We start from the raw sequence: 17,497 nt of genomic DNA on the forward strand, positions 1-17,497 counted from the left end.
TTATTTCTGCATTTTCTATTTTATTCCATTGATCTTTGTGTCTGTTTTTGTGCCACCACTATGTTAATTTTGTTACTACAGCTCTGTAGTATAATTTGAAGCCAGATATTTGGATAACTTGAGCATTACTCTTGTTGCTCAGGGTTACTTTGGCTACTTGGGGTCTTTTGCACTTCCAAATTAATTTTAGGAATGATGTTGGACTTTTGACGGGGAATGAAAAGCATCTGTAGATTGCTTTCACTAGTATAGCCGTTGTCACAATATTAATTCTGTAAATGGAAGAACATAGGAGGTCTTTCTATCTTCTAGTGGCTTCTTCAGTTTCTTCCTTCAATGCTTTACTGGCAAGGACGTGCAAAAAAAAGGAACCTTTACATAGCATTGGTGGGAATGTAAACTAGGTGCAGCCACTGTGGAAATCAGTGTGGAGGATTCTTAGAAAACTAAAGATAGAACTACCATATGATCCTGTTGTATACAGAGGAATGCAAGTCAACATACAGCTAAAATACCTCAACACCCATGTTTATAGCAGCACAACAAGCACACTGTGGGATCAGCTTGTGAGTCCCTCAACCAATGAATGGATAAATACAATATGCTAAGTACACACTAGCATAATAAATAAATAATAATGGAGTACTAGTCAGTCATTAAGAAGATATTATGTCATTTGTAGGAAAATGGATGGAACTGGAAATCATCATGTTAAGCAAAATAAGCCAGACTGGGAAAGACAAATCCTACATGTCTTTCTCATATGCAGAGTCCAGTGCTTTAAAAGAATGACAGGAATATAAAACAAGTTTTGTTTGAGGGCAGGTACTAGTGTGAGGGGGATGAAGTGAAAAGAGTGTAGGCAGTTGCACATGGTCAAAGGACTTTATACACTTTTATGAAAATAGCAATTAAATCTACTGACATTGTTTTAAGAAGGGGAGAGGAGATGAAGAGGGAGTGATAGAGGGAGTGAATTTAATTGGGATACATTTTATGCATGTATGGAAACATCACAGTGAAATGCCTTGGTACAGTTAATACAGGCTAATAAAAATGGAACAAAAAGATACCATAAGAAATGACTGATTAAAATATGTGCTAATCTCAGTCATCCTATGATTAGGTACTTACTTGGAACTAACTCATAACAATATATGCTTAAGTCTTTTTATTTGCACTTTTCCATTTGGAGGCTGCCTCTTGATGTTCATGCAGTGGTTAAGGTTGACCTACCTGTGTTTAAATGTTTACACTATCTCTTTTAAAGTGATTGAATTATCCCATCTTCCTCAGCTAGCTTGGGAAATTTACTTAACTTTATGTGTTTCAAAGATTTTTGTTTGTTTGCTTAATTTCTTTCCTCCTATGGGCACCACAGGGATGATGGTGGTACCACTTGATAACTTTGCCACAATATTAACTGTGGTAACTCTGCGACATGTGCTATAAGTAATAATCTCTCAATAAATTTCAGTTTATATTAGTTATGGTTCATAAATATCAACTGTTTAGTTATATATTTCATTGCTTTCTCTGAAAATGTATTAAGCATTTATTATGATTGCCTTTTTTATTGGGTAAGCATTTTTGTTGGATGACTTGATAATGTATGCATAGCTATGTTTATGACATTAGTTAAGAGTTAATCATGTATATATATTTCAAACATTATCAGTGTGGTGAGACTAATTGACTGCTTTATGGCTACTCTCTTGCAGTCATTGTACATTTTTCATACATTCTAACATTGAAATGCTTCTTTATTCAACTTGTAAGTTAGTACACTTACATTAAATAAGCCATGCTAAATGCAGAGAAAAGAGTAGCAGAAGTTTACTTGCATTACCACCCACCCAACCCAATAACGCTTCTATATTATATTTTTTGAATATCACAAGAACTCTGCACCAAGAAATTTACTTTGTTCAGCTTCATAAAAATAGTAAGTCAGAATTTGAACACAGATATGTTTGTTTCTAAGCTACTAGTAGTTCTATTATGCCATGATATCTTCTCCAACTTAAAAATGCAGGCTGTTTTTCAGTGATAGATAGTGCTTGAAAATAATGACAGTGAGTAAATGTCACAGCTCTTTTGTGGTTTTACATACTTCAGAATGACATAGAATGATAAATATACTTCTGGGTTGTTAATTTTGAAGTGAGTTGCAAAATATGAATGAATACTAAACTCAAGGTACTTTAAAAGCATCTGGCATTTCCTATTTAAGGAAATAAATAGGAAATTATTTATTGGCCAGTGTGCATGTCTATGTGAACATATATGTATGTTCATGTGTTTGTGTTGGAAGGAAGGTATATATGCAGCTATGAATAATAAATTTATATAATGCAATTCAAGAAAATCATCTGAGTATACTATCAACCTGCTTGGACATCCAAGAAAAAACATGCTGTTCTTTGGTAAAATATACCACTGCCCTATAGCAACATTGTGAGAGCCAGCCAGGAAGCACAAGAAGTACCTAGAAAACTATAATTGGTGAGTGAATCTCTGGCTGTTACTTTCTGTTTGATGTCAGCACAGAATAGAATATAGGACTAAAATTCTATCCCATGTCTTCTAAACAGCTTTTCTTATATAAAAAAAAACTTATTTAAAATAATGCATTTTGTAGTTTGAACTTATTTTTATTTTTTCATATACAATCATATTCAATATGGTCCATGTCTTTTTACAAGAAGCCCTCCAATTTAGGACTTTGATAAGTTTGTGCAACAAACTTCTGAAAGATCAACATTTGAAAGATAAGTAACTTTGAAAGTCCCTTCTTATAATGTTACTGTGTTGGAAAGTAGGAATTGAAGGTCTTTGGAACATGTGGAAGAGATGAGGTGTGATGAAAGAAGACAATGGTGAAGACTGACCATGCCCTTGTGATTGCAGCCACTGCAGAGCTGTAGTAAGAGCAATATTTATTGAACTTGTATTATGTCACTGTCAGGTTATAACTGTGTCTTATATATTATCTTTACTATTATCCTCAAAAACAATTCTGTAAGTAAATATCATCATATTGTTTCCCCTTTTCATTATAAAGATGATCAGGCCAGCTGAGTTTGAAATAACTGAAAAGAAAATCACACAAAAACAAAACGAAACAAATAAAAGTTTCTTTTCTTTTTAGGAATTAAAAAATATGAAGCTGACATTATTCTACAAATCTGCACTCCCCTTAAGATGCAATTCTTTGAAGTCAAATAAATTTACAATGCAATGTTTAAAAAAAACATGAAATAAAGTGAAAATAAGGCCCACTGTATTTTTGGCCCATATAATACGTAAGTTCTTACTGAACACATGTAAATGTTTGACCAAAATCTCAAAAGTCACCCCCTGAATTTGGTTACTTTTAACTTAAGTTTAGATTTAAAACTACTTATAAAATTGTTAATGTGCAATTTTCAATTTCCTCTACTATCACTGTCATTTACCTATACACGTTTAGAATAACCCATTGCCTAAGATTTATAGTGTGTGATATGTCAGATATGTCAGTGCTTTATATTTTTATTTTATTGTGTGCTCATAATGATGCTATGAGATGGAGTATATCTCAATTCAGAAATTAGTCAGATAAGAAGTCTTTTATTCATGCTTAACATTTTGCACGATTATTTAGCAGTGCTGAAATTATGTTCTTGATAATAATATTATTTCCTAAAAACAAGAAAGATGGATTGTGAGATCCCATCATTAACTATGATAAGACTTTCTGAATGGTAACTCAAGATTTTTAAACTTGACATTATTTAATTTTGTCTAACTTTAATGTATATTTCTGTGCATCTTTCCCTCTATTGGAGTATGACTGTTATTTTACTCTCTGACCTCTCTCCCAGACTCCCCTTTTATGAACATAGTCATGAGGATTCAGGTATTGTCTTGTACCTCTCTCAGTATCACAGGCTTGGAGAACTGAACTGTCATTGTATTTTTAACTGTTACACCTAAAAGACTGTCACCACTATCCCTACTACTTGTTTAAGAGCTTCTTTGACTTTTACTTACAGTATTATGAAGTCTAAAGTTTCCTGTTCAGTTCAGTGCAAGCACATACTTAGCAATACCAATGTAGCAGTAAAAAAGATTCATTACAAATTCATGAGAGTTTATTTCTGTATCTATTTATAAAAATATGTTTAAGCACGTTTTCCAATTCTTAAAAAATATTCACTTGTAGCATGTTTCTTTCGGATTTTACAGAAAATGATGTAAAACATTAGCATTTACGTTCACCTTTTGTGTTTTCATCTGTACTTTGAAAGTACAGATCTGGCCACTCAGTTCATGAAAAATGACTCCCACATATGCAACACGATTAGAAATGCCAACCTGCATTGTCAAACAGGTCAACCACATCAAATTACTTGTTAGGATAAACAGGCATGTCTTTTCATTGAAAAATTAATATGTGTCCCTATAATAGCCACATCACATTTGAATTCCATATCATAAGTAGATATAAAATGGGTAGATGGGAAGATAGATAGATAGATAGATAGATAGATAGACATAAATAAAGGTAGAGATAGGTATAGACAGATTAGAAATAATATTTTAACAACTTTATTGGGTGCATATTTTACATGTGAGAATAATTTATTTCAAATGTACAATTCAGAGTTTTTAGTAACTTTACCAACTGTCTACCAGTTTTAAACATTTTCAACTCTTTTCCTTGTAGGACTTCTCAGGCCCATTTGCAGTTGACCACATCCTCAATCCCAGAAAACCATTAACTTACTTGCTGCTTTAATAAGTTTGTCTTAACTAGAAATTTTATACAAATGAGATCATGCAATATGTAACTAGTGACTGCTTTTTTTCTCAGCATAAAGTTTTTAAGGTTTATCAGGACATAGCCTGTGTCAGCTATCTGTTCTTTTGTTGATGAATAGTAAGCATTTCATTGTATGGATACACTATATTTTGCTTACCCATTAACCATTTGATGCTGCACATAAGAATAATAAAAGAAAAATGAAAAAAAAAGAAAAAGTGAAGGGATGAGACACCAATCAAGATAAAAGGACAAACCTGGGATTATCTCTTTTAAATTATCAAAATCAGAAAAAAGTAATCTAAGTACTGAATTAATGTATAATGATTAAAAGAATTTAATCCTGGAAAAAAAAAAACATTTGATGAACATTCCGGTTGTTTCCACTCTGGGGCTATTATGAATAATAATAGCCTCATTTGATATGAACCTTTCTCATAACCTCATTTTCTCACAAATCATTGCATTGACATATGGTTTCATTTATTTTAGTACCTATCTAGGAATGGAGTAGCAAGGATCATATATGATCGTTTCATATTTAACTTTTGGAGAGATTGCCAAGCTATTTTCCATTCTGGCTCCATCATATTATGTTCTCACTAACAATTTATGTGTAATTCTGTTGCTTCACAGGCTTTCTGACATTTGTTTTCTGTCATGCTACTTGATGTGAAATGCCATTCCATTTTGATTTTAATTTGCATTTCTGTGACAACTAATGATTTTGAGTATCTTTTCATGCATTTGTTAGCCATTCATGTATCTTCTGCTAATGTACATATTTTTGTCCATTTTTATTGAGTTGTTTATCCTTTAATTACTGAATTGTAATAGTTCTTTATAAAATTTAGATACAAGATAATGTAGTTCACAGACATTTGCTCCCTGTGTTCATAATTGGCTCTTTCATTATAAATTGCATAATTGAAGAACTTCAAAAAAAACATTCTATCCATACATCTCAAACAATATCTTAGTGGTAGAAGGGTCTGTCAGAGCAAATATGTACACAGGTTTCCCGTCTTGCTTACTTAATATTTTTGTGCTAAATATATGTGAGTTGAAATCTGTAATTGCAAGCTAAGTGTTTCATAGGGAAGTGCTTGACATTTAGAGCCTCAGCACCTATTATTTGAAAGAACAGGCAAACAGGCTTGTTTTCTTCTTAATTTGTCAGCATGAGGTATGCAATTATGGCTTAGAGAACAAAATCTGAAAAGTTGCTTTTTTGTTTCATGTTGTTTAACAGGCTTACAGTTGAATGGCCCACTAGCTGTTTGCTACATTGTTCTTTTTTTAAGGACACCCCCCCAAAACAAGCAGTATGGAAGAGTTAGAAAATGGTGGAACTACCATTAAGCATTTGTGTGACTAAACTGCTTACTCATTTCCCCCCTGAAACTATATACTTATAATATTATGGCAATTTCCCTCCTAACGGGAGCTCTATTAGCTGTTTTTCATATGTACTTTAGCTGGAAATTTTTATAATGCTTGGTATGCATGAATTTTAATTTTCTTTAGGGTAACATAAATCAGGCACTAAACATCTTATTTTTAAAGTAGTTTTAATGTGTTAAATATAAACTAATTAAAATTGTCCTTAGAATTGGAAGATAAAGGAGAACAGTGGAAAAGAAGAATGATTTTATCTTTTATCTTAAATGAAATTAGCCAGGCTCAGAAGGCCAAAAATCACATGTTCTCACTCATATGCAGATTATAGACCTAAAACAAATGCAGTAATATTATTGGACATGGGTCACACACTAAAGGGCAACCATGCATGGGAGGAATAGGAAAAGGGAAGAAAACCAAAACCTTGAATGTGGTTGATGTGCTCACTGTATAGGAACAAACAGTAAACTTAAACTGGCCGAGGTCACTATGGGAAGGGGACAAGGAAATGAAGAGGTCTGATAGAAATGAACCAGTTTGGGTTGCAATACACATATGCATGGAAACAACACAAATAATCTCCCTGTATAGCTATCCTTATCTCAAACTAGCAAAAACACCATGTTTTTTTCTTATTATCTTTTATTTTTTTTCTTCAACAAAATCGAACAACTAGAAGGTGGAACAGGTTCTGCCCAGAGGTGGTGGGGGGAGGGAGGAGTTGTTCTAAATAATATATACACATGTACTTACATGTAAAAATGATAAAATAAAGTTTTAAAAATAGAAAAACAGGAGAATGGTGGGGGAATGAATTCAAGTATGAAATAAGAATTTTTGTAAATGTCACAATGTACCCCTAGTAAAACAATAATACAAAATAAATACAAAAATAAATTTAAAAAGAATTGGCTATCAGATACAGATAATTTGGTATTAAAAGAGGTCTCCAAAGATATACTTAGCCTGGTATACAAAGGTACCTTTAATTTAAGATTTATTTCTATTAAGAAAAGTATATGTATACGTATACAAATGAAAACTCACACTTTTTGTGCTCACAAACACTCTCCTTGACCAAACTAGTTAGTCTTTTGTCAATACAAGCCACATTCCTAGAATGACTATCCCAGATCCCTTAAATTGTCTGCACAAGAAACCTCAATGCTGTCAAAATAAGTTCTTGTGTGTTCCAGCCAAAACTTGACTAAAGTTTCCTGAATCCCTTATTCTAAGAAACATTTTAGAAAATGTGCCAATGTAAATCCTTTATTTGTCCTTCTTAGATATATGTCTCTCCAGACCCCTTAAATTGCTATACAAGAAACCTCAATGCTGGCCTAATACCTTACTTTTTGTTTCAGCCAAAATCTGATTAAAGGCTCCTGAATCCGCTATTCTTAGATGTAAATCCTTTATTTGTCCTTCTTAGATATATGTTCTAAAACCTGGCAATGTCTTTCTCAAGGACCTGGGAATCATCCTTTTGAAATGTACTCAGCAAGAAAGATGGTCTCCTTGAAAAGGTAGAAGTCTAACTTTATGAGTACCAGTTAGTGAACACAGGTGACCAAACTCTTGTACTTTTCCTTTGGCTTGCTTTGGTGTTAAGAAGCCACTTGCATTTTCTTTCAATGGATTGAAGTTAAGTTCATACAGAAGTCTCTTTCTGCATTTAGTATTCTGAATAAATCTGCCTGATTTTTAGCAAATGTATAGTGATTAATTTGCCTTTCCTGGGGGCAGCTGGAGTGATTGTTGATTCCTCTTGACCTCTGCATGATATATGAATTCACCAGAAGATCCCATCAGTTTTATGACTTTTGATTATCCTTTGCTATCTTGGGCTTTCACTAGTACCTGGATTATTGGGATAGCCTCTTAAGTGTTTTTCCACAACACTGCCCTCAGTGGATTCACACAGATAAAAGTAAGATTCTACCAACACAAAAGTCACATTATGTGTCTATCTTGCTTTCAACCTACTAGTGATTCCCAATATTATAAGTAAAATCCAAAGTCCTTGGAATGGAATACAAAGCTCCATGATATCTGCTCCCTCCGATCCAAAAATAAGATCTCTCTCAATTCATCTTATTGCCCTTGTACCCTAATTTTTTTCACACTGACCACTCTGGATGCCTTGCTCTTTTTTTAACACAAAGCATGCCAAGCATATTCAGGGCCTTTATGCTCCCTCTTCTTCTTTAGAATATTCCTCTCCAAATCTAAGTATCGTGCTATACTTTGTGCTTCCCATCTTTGTGAAAATAACTCTTTCTAAGTGATTCTTTTTTGAAAACCCACATTTAAAATCCTGTTTTGCTTTATTTTTCTCCAGCTCATTTGAGCCACCTAAAATTCAATTTAGTTGCTATCATACTTATTGGGTTGTGCTAGTGTTAACAGTATTAAGCTTGGATGAATAATTAAACTCATAATAAACTAGACCTGTTTATTTAATTTTAAGAAAAATTCAAGGGCAGAGAACAATAGGAGATGTCTCCTGATTCCTAAGCACAGCTTGCAATATCCTCATTTAGATCATGTTTAGTCGTAGGAGAAGGCGCAGAGTAGGCAATGTCCAGAGAAGGCATTACCTTTGTAATCCTTTCTCTTTTAATATGTAGCTAGTCTACAATGCCCTCAGGGGTATGTGACTAATTTCCATTCCCCACTTATGGTTAGTGATTAATTTATCAATAAACAGTGCCAACAATGAAGTACAGGCACTTAGTCTTATAAACAGTCCTTTGGTTTAATTCATTTATCGTGGATCCAATATTTTGTCTACCAGTGTGCTATTTAATTAATTAAATGTCAAATCCTGGTATATCCCTGAGGCCATAAAAATATACAAAAAGACCATAGAAATAGTAAACATTTTCTTCCACTTTATATAGGTTTATTTTTATTTTCTTTATTTTCTATCTCTGACTTTTCCAAAGCAACTATATGTGACATTGTCTGATATTAGCACTGTATGACATTTATACAGGCTTTACTGATATAGAAAACTTCCAACTTAAAGCATGCATTTAAACCTTAAGCTGAATCTTGAGATTAATGTGATAGTGGTTAAATTCTATTTATCATAAATATGAACTTAGAACTTCAGTGTTCTTGTTTGATTTTTTCAGTATGAGAATGATACAATTTATTGTTTTCCATTCATTTTTTTTCTGGATATCTTAAAGCTCATAGTTATTCTTGGAACTCTGTGAAAAATCAAGATTTCTGTGATCATGATTTATCACAGGTACTCTTGTGATGCTGACTTTTTATCACAGAAATCATAATTTAATGTCTTTCATTTTAAGCTATCTCAAATTGTTAATTATGCAGGCTTCTACTTGATGAGAAGTTTCTAAAGACATTATCACCAGCAGAAGTGTTTATGGTGCATGTAAGTTTTTAACACATATATAGACATAAATATTTAAAATAAAATGGAATCCCTCATGCTCAAATGTGTGAATAGCTGAAAACAATCAGTCCTTCTAAGGAGACATTAATAAACAAGATAGTCTTAGTAAATAGTGCCAAGCCATTAAGCACATCATTGTAGATTATTTCAAATGAAAGATCAAATATTTAATAGGGTTTTTCTCCCCAAACTATATTCTATTTTAGATAAAGTAGACATTTTATTTGCTAGAAGATAATTACATAATTATCATTCAATTCATTTCATTCAATAGTAACCATAATGGAGAAAGCTGGAGGCTAAATTCTCAGAGGGAGTTATGGCAAATCCAAGACTCTGAACTATCATTAAGTTAGTTCCCTCACATTTTGAAAGGCGTTGATGATACATTTTATAATGATTTTAAATTTTTTTAGTGTATTTTTATAAGTATTTGAAAACAATGGCAGAGAACATGTTTAACAGTACACAAAACCTGGCCTGAGATTCAATTTTCAAGAGGTTCACTGGTTCATATTTGTTTGTAGATAATCTAGATATGAATGCAATTGGCAGTCTGTTAATTAATTCATTATTCACTTGAAATATAAAACTGAAACAAAAATTGGTGTTTCTCTTGAGAAATAGGATTATTTGAAGTAAATATAGTAAAAATTATTCTAAAGCAAAAGAGGCAGAAAATAAGACCAATACTTGCCATTCATAACGTTAAAACTTTATTTCTGATACACTAATACGCACTCATTAAAATAAATGATTACAATTCTGAAGGAAATGTCCTCAATCAGTTTCACTTATAACCATCTAGGTAAATTTGTAAAGATTGACAGAACATTAGCTAAATCCCAAAGACGCCATGTTTCTACTGGAGGCTCCAGGAAAAAAGAAGAAAGAGTGATAAAGGAGACATGTTTTTATCATACTAATTAAACAAAAAAGCAAAGGGTTAGTTACAGAGTTTGATCAGAGACAATGAGAAAGTCAGAGTCTTTCTCTTTCCCTTCACATAATTAATACTTGTCAGGTATTAAAGGATCGGAAGAAAAAAGTTCTGAGTTAAGTTAAACAATTTGGTCTCGGCATCATTAAAAATAAGCTTCCACCTGCTTCTAATTTTCTTGTTGATTATAAAGGTCATTGGCTGTTTGAACAGTGAGGAAAAAAGGAGTTTTTAGAGGAGCATGCAAATGAAAGCTCAGGCAAGGAGTCCTGTATGCTAATGAGTGAGGGGCATTGATCAGTATGCAGTTGCAGACTCTGACTATAATAAACATGCTTGAATATCTTTCAATTCACAAGGGCACTCATTTGTGTGTGCAAGGCAGCAGCATAAATCCATTATTTGAAGTTGTACTAAGACCTTCAATTACCTTTGTAAAAATAGGTGATGTTTTACATTTTATAGGATTTGGTCTAATGATCTTAAAAGTAGAGTCTAAAATTCTACCAAAATTACAGATTTCATTAAAATATGATATTGAATTACATTATCTATGATCTCTATAAATACTCCATTTCCTCTTATTATATAATTTTTTAACCTTCCACAAGGACATAAAATGATAATAGCCCTCATTCATTGAGTACTAACAATAAACTGGATATTCTCTATATACTACCTTCATTAATCATCAAAATATCTCTACAAGAGATCATTATCTTAATTTTGTAGAAGAGAAACTGAGGCTCAATTTCCTGTCTTAGGTGACTCAGAATTATTTCCTTTCAGCTGTAATATTTCTTCAATATTCTTATCACTAAGATGCTTAGTAAGAACATCTTGAACTTATGAAAACCTAGACTTAATGTAAAAATTCTATAGGTTTTTGTCAATGTTCGACACTTTCTTGATATTGATGTCACATCCTAGTTGAGAATCACTATTACTTGCCATATCAGAATACAATTACTAAAACATCATATCCATCTATCACTAATAGATGCTAACAGTTTTTTCCTCTGAGTCCTAGAAAAGTGACTTCTGTGCTTTTATTACTAATATTTGTTGATTTTTTGTGTGTGTGCTTGATACTATTCTAATCAGTTCAAAAGTAGTCTAATAACTACTTCTCATAAAGAAAGCCCTTGATAGATATTTTTATAAACTCATTTTAGAAATAAGGAACTGAAAGAATATAAATAAATTACTCAAGACAACAGAATTTGAACGGCCGCTCACTTGTGGTGGAGCCTACATTCTGAAAAGGCTACCTGAATTTTTAAGTCTCTCTATGGCACTCAAAGAATCTCTGTTTTATATTATTAAACATTTCACATTTCCAAGTTTAATATGCATATCATTGTGATAAATTATATGCAATAATAAGAAACTGTGTATTTAATTGTTAATATGCAGAGCATAGTGAAAATTATATCTTTACTTTCCATGTAGTTTTGTAACATATTTGAATAACATTAGGTTCACTTGTGTTAATGTCTATTACATTGTAGATTTTTTATCTTTGTTAATTTTTAATTTGTTTATTATAGATATGAGTACTTAGTTATGTACATACACACATAATTTACCTTTCTGCACTTATACATGTACACTTTTTACATACTTTGTTTTTGGAAATTAACAATATTTTCCACAAATAACTTCTCTCTGCTCAAAATACTGCTATCCAAATTTGTATTCAGAATGCTTCTACTATTTTGTGTTTGCTGCAAATGCTAAAATAAATTACATTTTGTAAGTGCAATTTATTTTTTTTTTTTTTGCAGATTATCAAAACAATCTTTACTCGATTTTTATTTCTAATTTTTCACTCATAATCTTTTTTTTTTTTTTTTGCTGGGTGTGGGTTCATTGTAGCATTTATAAAGGTTCTTACAATTAATCAAATATATCATTCTTGAATTCCCCCTTCCACTTTTCTCCCTTATTCCCCTCCCCTGATTCCTGGAACAGTTTCTACAGGTTCATTTTTTGCATTTACATACATGTGTATACACTGTTTGCATCATGTTCATCCTTCCCCACCAAAACCCCCTCCCACCAGCGCCAAAGGACGCCTGCCCTGCCAACCTGTTCCGCCCTCCTGTTCTCCGATTTTGTAGAAGAAAAAACAAAAGATAAATCAAGAAACAAGATGTTTTGCTAGTTTGATATAAAGATAGGTACACAGGGAGTTTCCTTGTGTTGTTCCCATTCATATGTGTATTACAGCTCCAGTTGATTTGCCTCTTCCAGTCCTCTTCATTCCTCCCTAATCTGCTTCACATGGTGACCTTGGCCAGTTTAAAATTTCCAGATTCATTCCTGTACAGTAAGCACATCAACCTCAGTCAAGTTTTTGGTTTACTACTCTTGCCCTACCCCTCCCTTGCACAGCCTCCTCTTAGTGTGGCTCATGAACCATAATACTGCCTCATTTGTTTTAGGTCTACAATCTGCATATTAGGGAGAACATGCAACTTTTGGCCTATTGAGCCTGATTAACTTCACTTATGATGATATTCTCCAATTTCATCCACTTACCTGTGAATGACAAAATTTCATTCTTCTTTGTTGTTGAGTAAAATTGTGTATAAATACCACAATATCTTAATCCATTTATCAATAGTGGGGCATCTTGACTGTTCCCATAGCTTAGCCATTATGAATAGTGCTACAGTAAACATGGTGTGCAAGTGCCTTTGTTGTAACCTGACTCACGTTCCTTCGGGAATATCCTTGGAAGTGGTATTATTGGATCATATGGCAGACCTATTTCTAGTTTTTTTAATGAGACTCCATACTGTTTTCCAGTGTGGTTGTACTAGCTTACATTCCCACCAGCAGTGTATGAGGGTTCCTTTTTCCCCATATCCTCACCAACATTTGTTGTTGGTGGTGTTCCTGATGGTTCCTATTCTAACAGGAGTGAGATGGAATCTTAATGTAGTTTTGATTTCCATTTTCTTTATGGCCAGAGATGGTGAGCATTTTTCATGTGTTTTTTAATCATTTGGATTTCTTCCTTTGAAAAAGTTCTGTTCAGTTCAGTTGCCCATGTCTTCATTGGGTCATTGATTTTGGGGGATTTTAGTTTTTTGAGCTCCCTGTATATTCTGGTTATCAGTCCATTGTCTGATGTATAGCTGGTAAAAATTTTCTCCCATTCTGTGGGCTGCCTGTTTAATTTAGAGACCATTTCTTTTGTTGTGCAGAAGCTATTTAATTTCATATAGTCCCATTTGTTGATCCTTTCTTTTAGTTGCTGGGCTGCTTTTGTTGTACTGAGGAAGTCTTTGCCTATGCCTAATGTTCCAGTGTATTCCCTGTTTTTTCCTGTACTAGCTTCAAGGTTTCAAGTCTGCTATTAAGGCTGCTAATTCACTTTGAGTTGATACTAGTATAGGGTGGCAGGCATGGACCTAGTTTCAGTTTTCTGCAGGCAGATACACAGTTTTCCCAGCACCATTTGTTGAAAAAACCTTATTTTCTCCATCCTATGTTTTTTGCATTTTATCAAAAATCAGGTGGACATAGCTGTGTGGATTCATATCTGGGTCCTCTATTCTGTACCACTGGTCTTCATATCTGTTTTTGTGCCAGTATGATGCTGTCTTTATTGCTATGGTTCTTTAGTATAGTTTGAAGTTGGGTTTTGTGATACCTCCAGTATAGCTCTTTTTGCTCAGTATTGTCTTGGCTATTTGTGGTCGTTTTCGTTTCTAAATGAACTTTAGGGTAGATTTTTCAATCTCTGTAATGAATGTCATTGGGATTTTTATGGGAATTGTGTTGAACATGTAGATTGCTTTTGGTAGTATAAACATTTTTACTATGTTGATTCTGCCAATCCATAAGTATGGGAAATCTTTCCATCTTCTGTAGTCTTCTTTGATTTCTTTCTTCAATGGTTTGTAGTTTTCCATGTAGAGGACATTCACATCCTTTTTAAAGTTTATTCCTAGGTATTTGATTTTTTTGGGGGGGCTGTTGTAAATTGATTTGTTTTCTTATATATATTCTTAATCTATTCATTGTTGCTGTGTAGAAAGGCTACTGGCTATTGTAAGTTGATTTTGTATCCTGCTACTTTGCTGAAGCTGTTTAAGGTGTGTAGGAGATTTTTTGTGGATTTGTTTGGAGCTTTTAGGTATAAGATCATGTCATGTGTGAATAGGGATAATTTGAGTTCTTCTTTACATATTTATATGCCTTTTATTTCTTCTTCCTGCCTTATTGCTCTGGCTAGGAATTCCAAGACTATGTTGAATAGGAGTGGAGAGAATGTGCACCCTTGTCTTTTCCTGACTTTAGGGAAAATGGTCTCAGTTTTTCCCCAGTAAGTATGATGTTGGCTATAAGTTTGTGATATTCAGCTTGTATTATGTTGGCGTACCTTCCTTCTATACCTAGTTTCATCAGAGCTTTTATCATAGCATGGTGTTGAATTTTATTGAAGGCTTTTTCTGCATCTATTGAGATGATCAGGTGGTTTTTGTCTTTGCTTCTGTTAATATGCTGTATTAGATTTAATGATTTATGTATGTTGAACCATCCCTGCATCCCTGGTATGAAGCCCATTGGTCATGGTGAATGATCTTTCTGATATGTTGTTGGATTCAGTTTGCCATTATTTTATTGAGGATTTTTTTGTCAGTATTTATTAAGGAAATTGGCCTGTAGTTCTCTTTTTTGGATGTTCCCATGTCCAGTTTTGGGATGACCATAATACTTATTTCATAGAATAAGTTAGGCAGTGTTCCATCCTTTTCTATTTCATGGCAAAGTTTAAGGAGTGTTGGTAGCAGTTCTTTTTTAAAGGTCAGGTAGAATTCAGCAGAAAATCCATCAGGTTCTAGACTTTTCTTTTTGGGGAGATTATTGCTGGTTTAATTTCATTTGTTACAGATCTGTTTAGGTGATTAATACCCTCTTGTTTCAGTTTTGGATAGTCGTATGTAGCTAGAAATTTCTCCATTTTTTCTAGATTTTCCAATTTCTTTTAATACAGGTCCTCAAAGTAGTCCCTGACGATTCCCTGGATTTCCTTGGTGTTTGTTGACATCTCTGCTTTTTCATTTCTAATTTTATTAATTTGGGTCTTTTCCCTCCTCATTTTAGTCATATTTGCTAGGGATTTGTCAATCTTATTTAGTTTTTCAAAGAACCATCTTTTTATTTTGTTACTTCTTTACATGGATTTTTTTTGTCTCTATTTTATTGATTTCTGCCCTATTTTTATTATTTCTCTTCTTCTACTTGTTTTGGGTTTAGCTTGTTCTTGTTTTTCTAGAAGTTTGAGATGTAGCATTAGGTTATTTATTTGAGATCTTTCTGTGTGTTTAATATGTGCACTCATGGATATTAACTGTCCTCTTAGGACTGCCTTTGCTGTCCCACAGTTTCTGATAGGTTGGGTTTTCACTTTTTTTAAATTCCAGGAACTTTTGATTTCTTTCTTTATTTCTTCTATGACCCACTGATCTTTGAGCAATGTGGTGTTCAGCCTCCAATTGTTTGAGCATTTTCTGCTGCTGTTTTTGTTATTCATTTCTAGTTTTATTGCATTGTGATCAGATAGTATGCAGGGGGTTATTTCAATTTTCTTATATTCATTGGGGCTTGCTTTGTGCCCTAAGATATGGTCTATTTTGGAGAAAGCTCTATGGGTGCTGAGAAGAATGTATGTTGTGCTCTTGCAGGATGGAATACTCTGTAGCTATCTGTCAGTTACATTAGACCTATGATGTCATTTAGTTGTAGGATTTTGTTGATTTTTTGTCTGGATGACCTATCTATTATTGATAGAGGGGTATTAAAGTTTCCTATTACCACTGTGTTGGGATCTATATATGGCTTTAAGTCCTTTAATGTATGTTTAATGAAGTTGGGTGCACTGACATTGGGTGCACATAAGTTGATAATTATTTCTTGATGTATTGCTTCTTTTATTCATATGAAGTAACCTTATTTATCTCTTCTGAGTAATTTAAGTTTGAAGTTTACTTTATCTGATATGAATACTGCTACTTCTGCCTGTTTTGGTGGGCATTAGCTTGGTAAATCATCTTCCAACCTTTTACCTTAAGCTGGTGTTTGGTTCTGTCAATAAGGTGGGCCTCTTGTAAACAATAGATTGTTGGGCCTTCCTTTTCAATCTTGTTTGCCAAACAGTGTCTTTTGATGGGGGAGTTGATTCCATTAACATTCAGTGTTAATATTGAGAGGTATGTGGTGATTACTGGCATTTAGTTGTTTTTGTTAAGGATTTGAGTGTGTGCAGTGATTCAGTGCTATTCTCTGAGTGCTTGTCTGTTCTTCTCATGAGGTTTACTACTTCCCCTCCTTTCCTGGTTATGTTTGTTTTTGTCTTCTGTGTGTAGGATTCCTTTCAGAATCTTCTGTAGTGGTGGCTCAGTGGTCAAGTATTGCTTTAATTTCTGTTTCTCGTGGAAGACTTTTATTCCTCCATTAATTTTGAGTAATAGTTTTGCTGGGTAGAGTTTCCTAGGAGTGAAATTGTTTTCATTCAGTGCTCAAAATACATCATTCCATGCCCTTCTTGCTTTTAAAGTTCAGTTAAGAAGTGTGCTGTGATTTTGATGGGTTTACCTTTGTATGTTATTTGTTTTTTCTGTCTTACAGCCTTGAATATTCTTTCTCTGTTCTCTGTGCTTGTTGTTTTATTGACAATATGATGAGACGTTCTATTCTGGTTAATCCTGTTTAGTGTCCTGGAAGCCTCCTGTACCTGAATGGACAACTCTTTCTCGAGATTAGGGAAATTTGCTATTACTTTGTTGAATATATTACGTATCCCTTTGACTTGCACTTTTTCTCCTTTTTCAATGCCCACGGTTCATAAGTTTGGTCTTTTGATGGAATTGCTGAGTTCTTGCATATACTTTTTGCAGCTTTTGTG

This window comes from Castor canadensis, chromosome 1, assembly GCF_047511655.1.
Source record: "Castor canadensis chromosome 1, mCasCan1.hap1v2, whole genome shotgun sequence".
Classification (NCBI taxonomy): domain Eukaryota; kingdom Metazoa; phylum Chordata; class Mammalia; order Rodentia; family Castoridae; genus Castor; species Castor canadensis.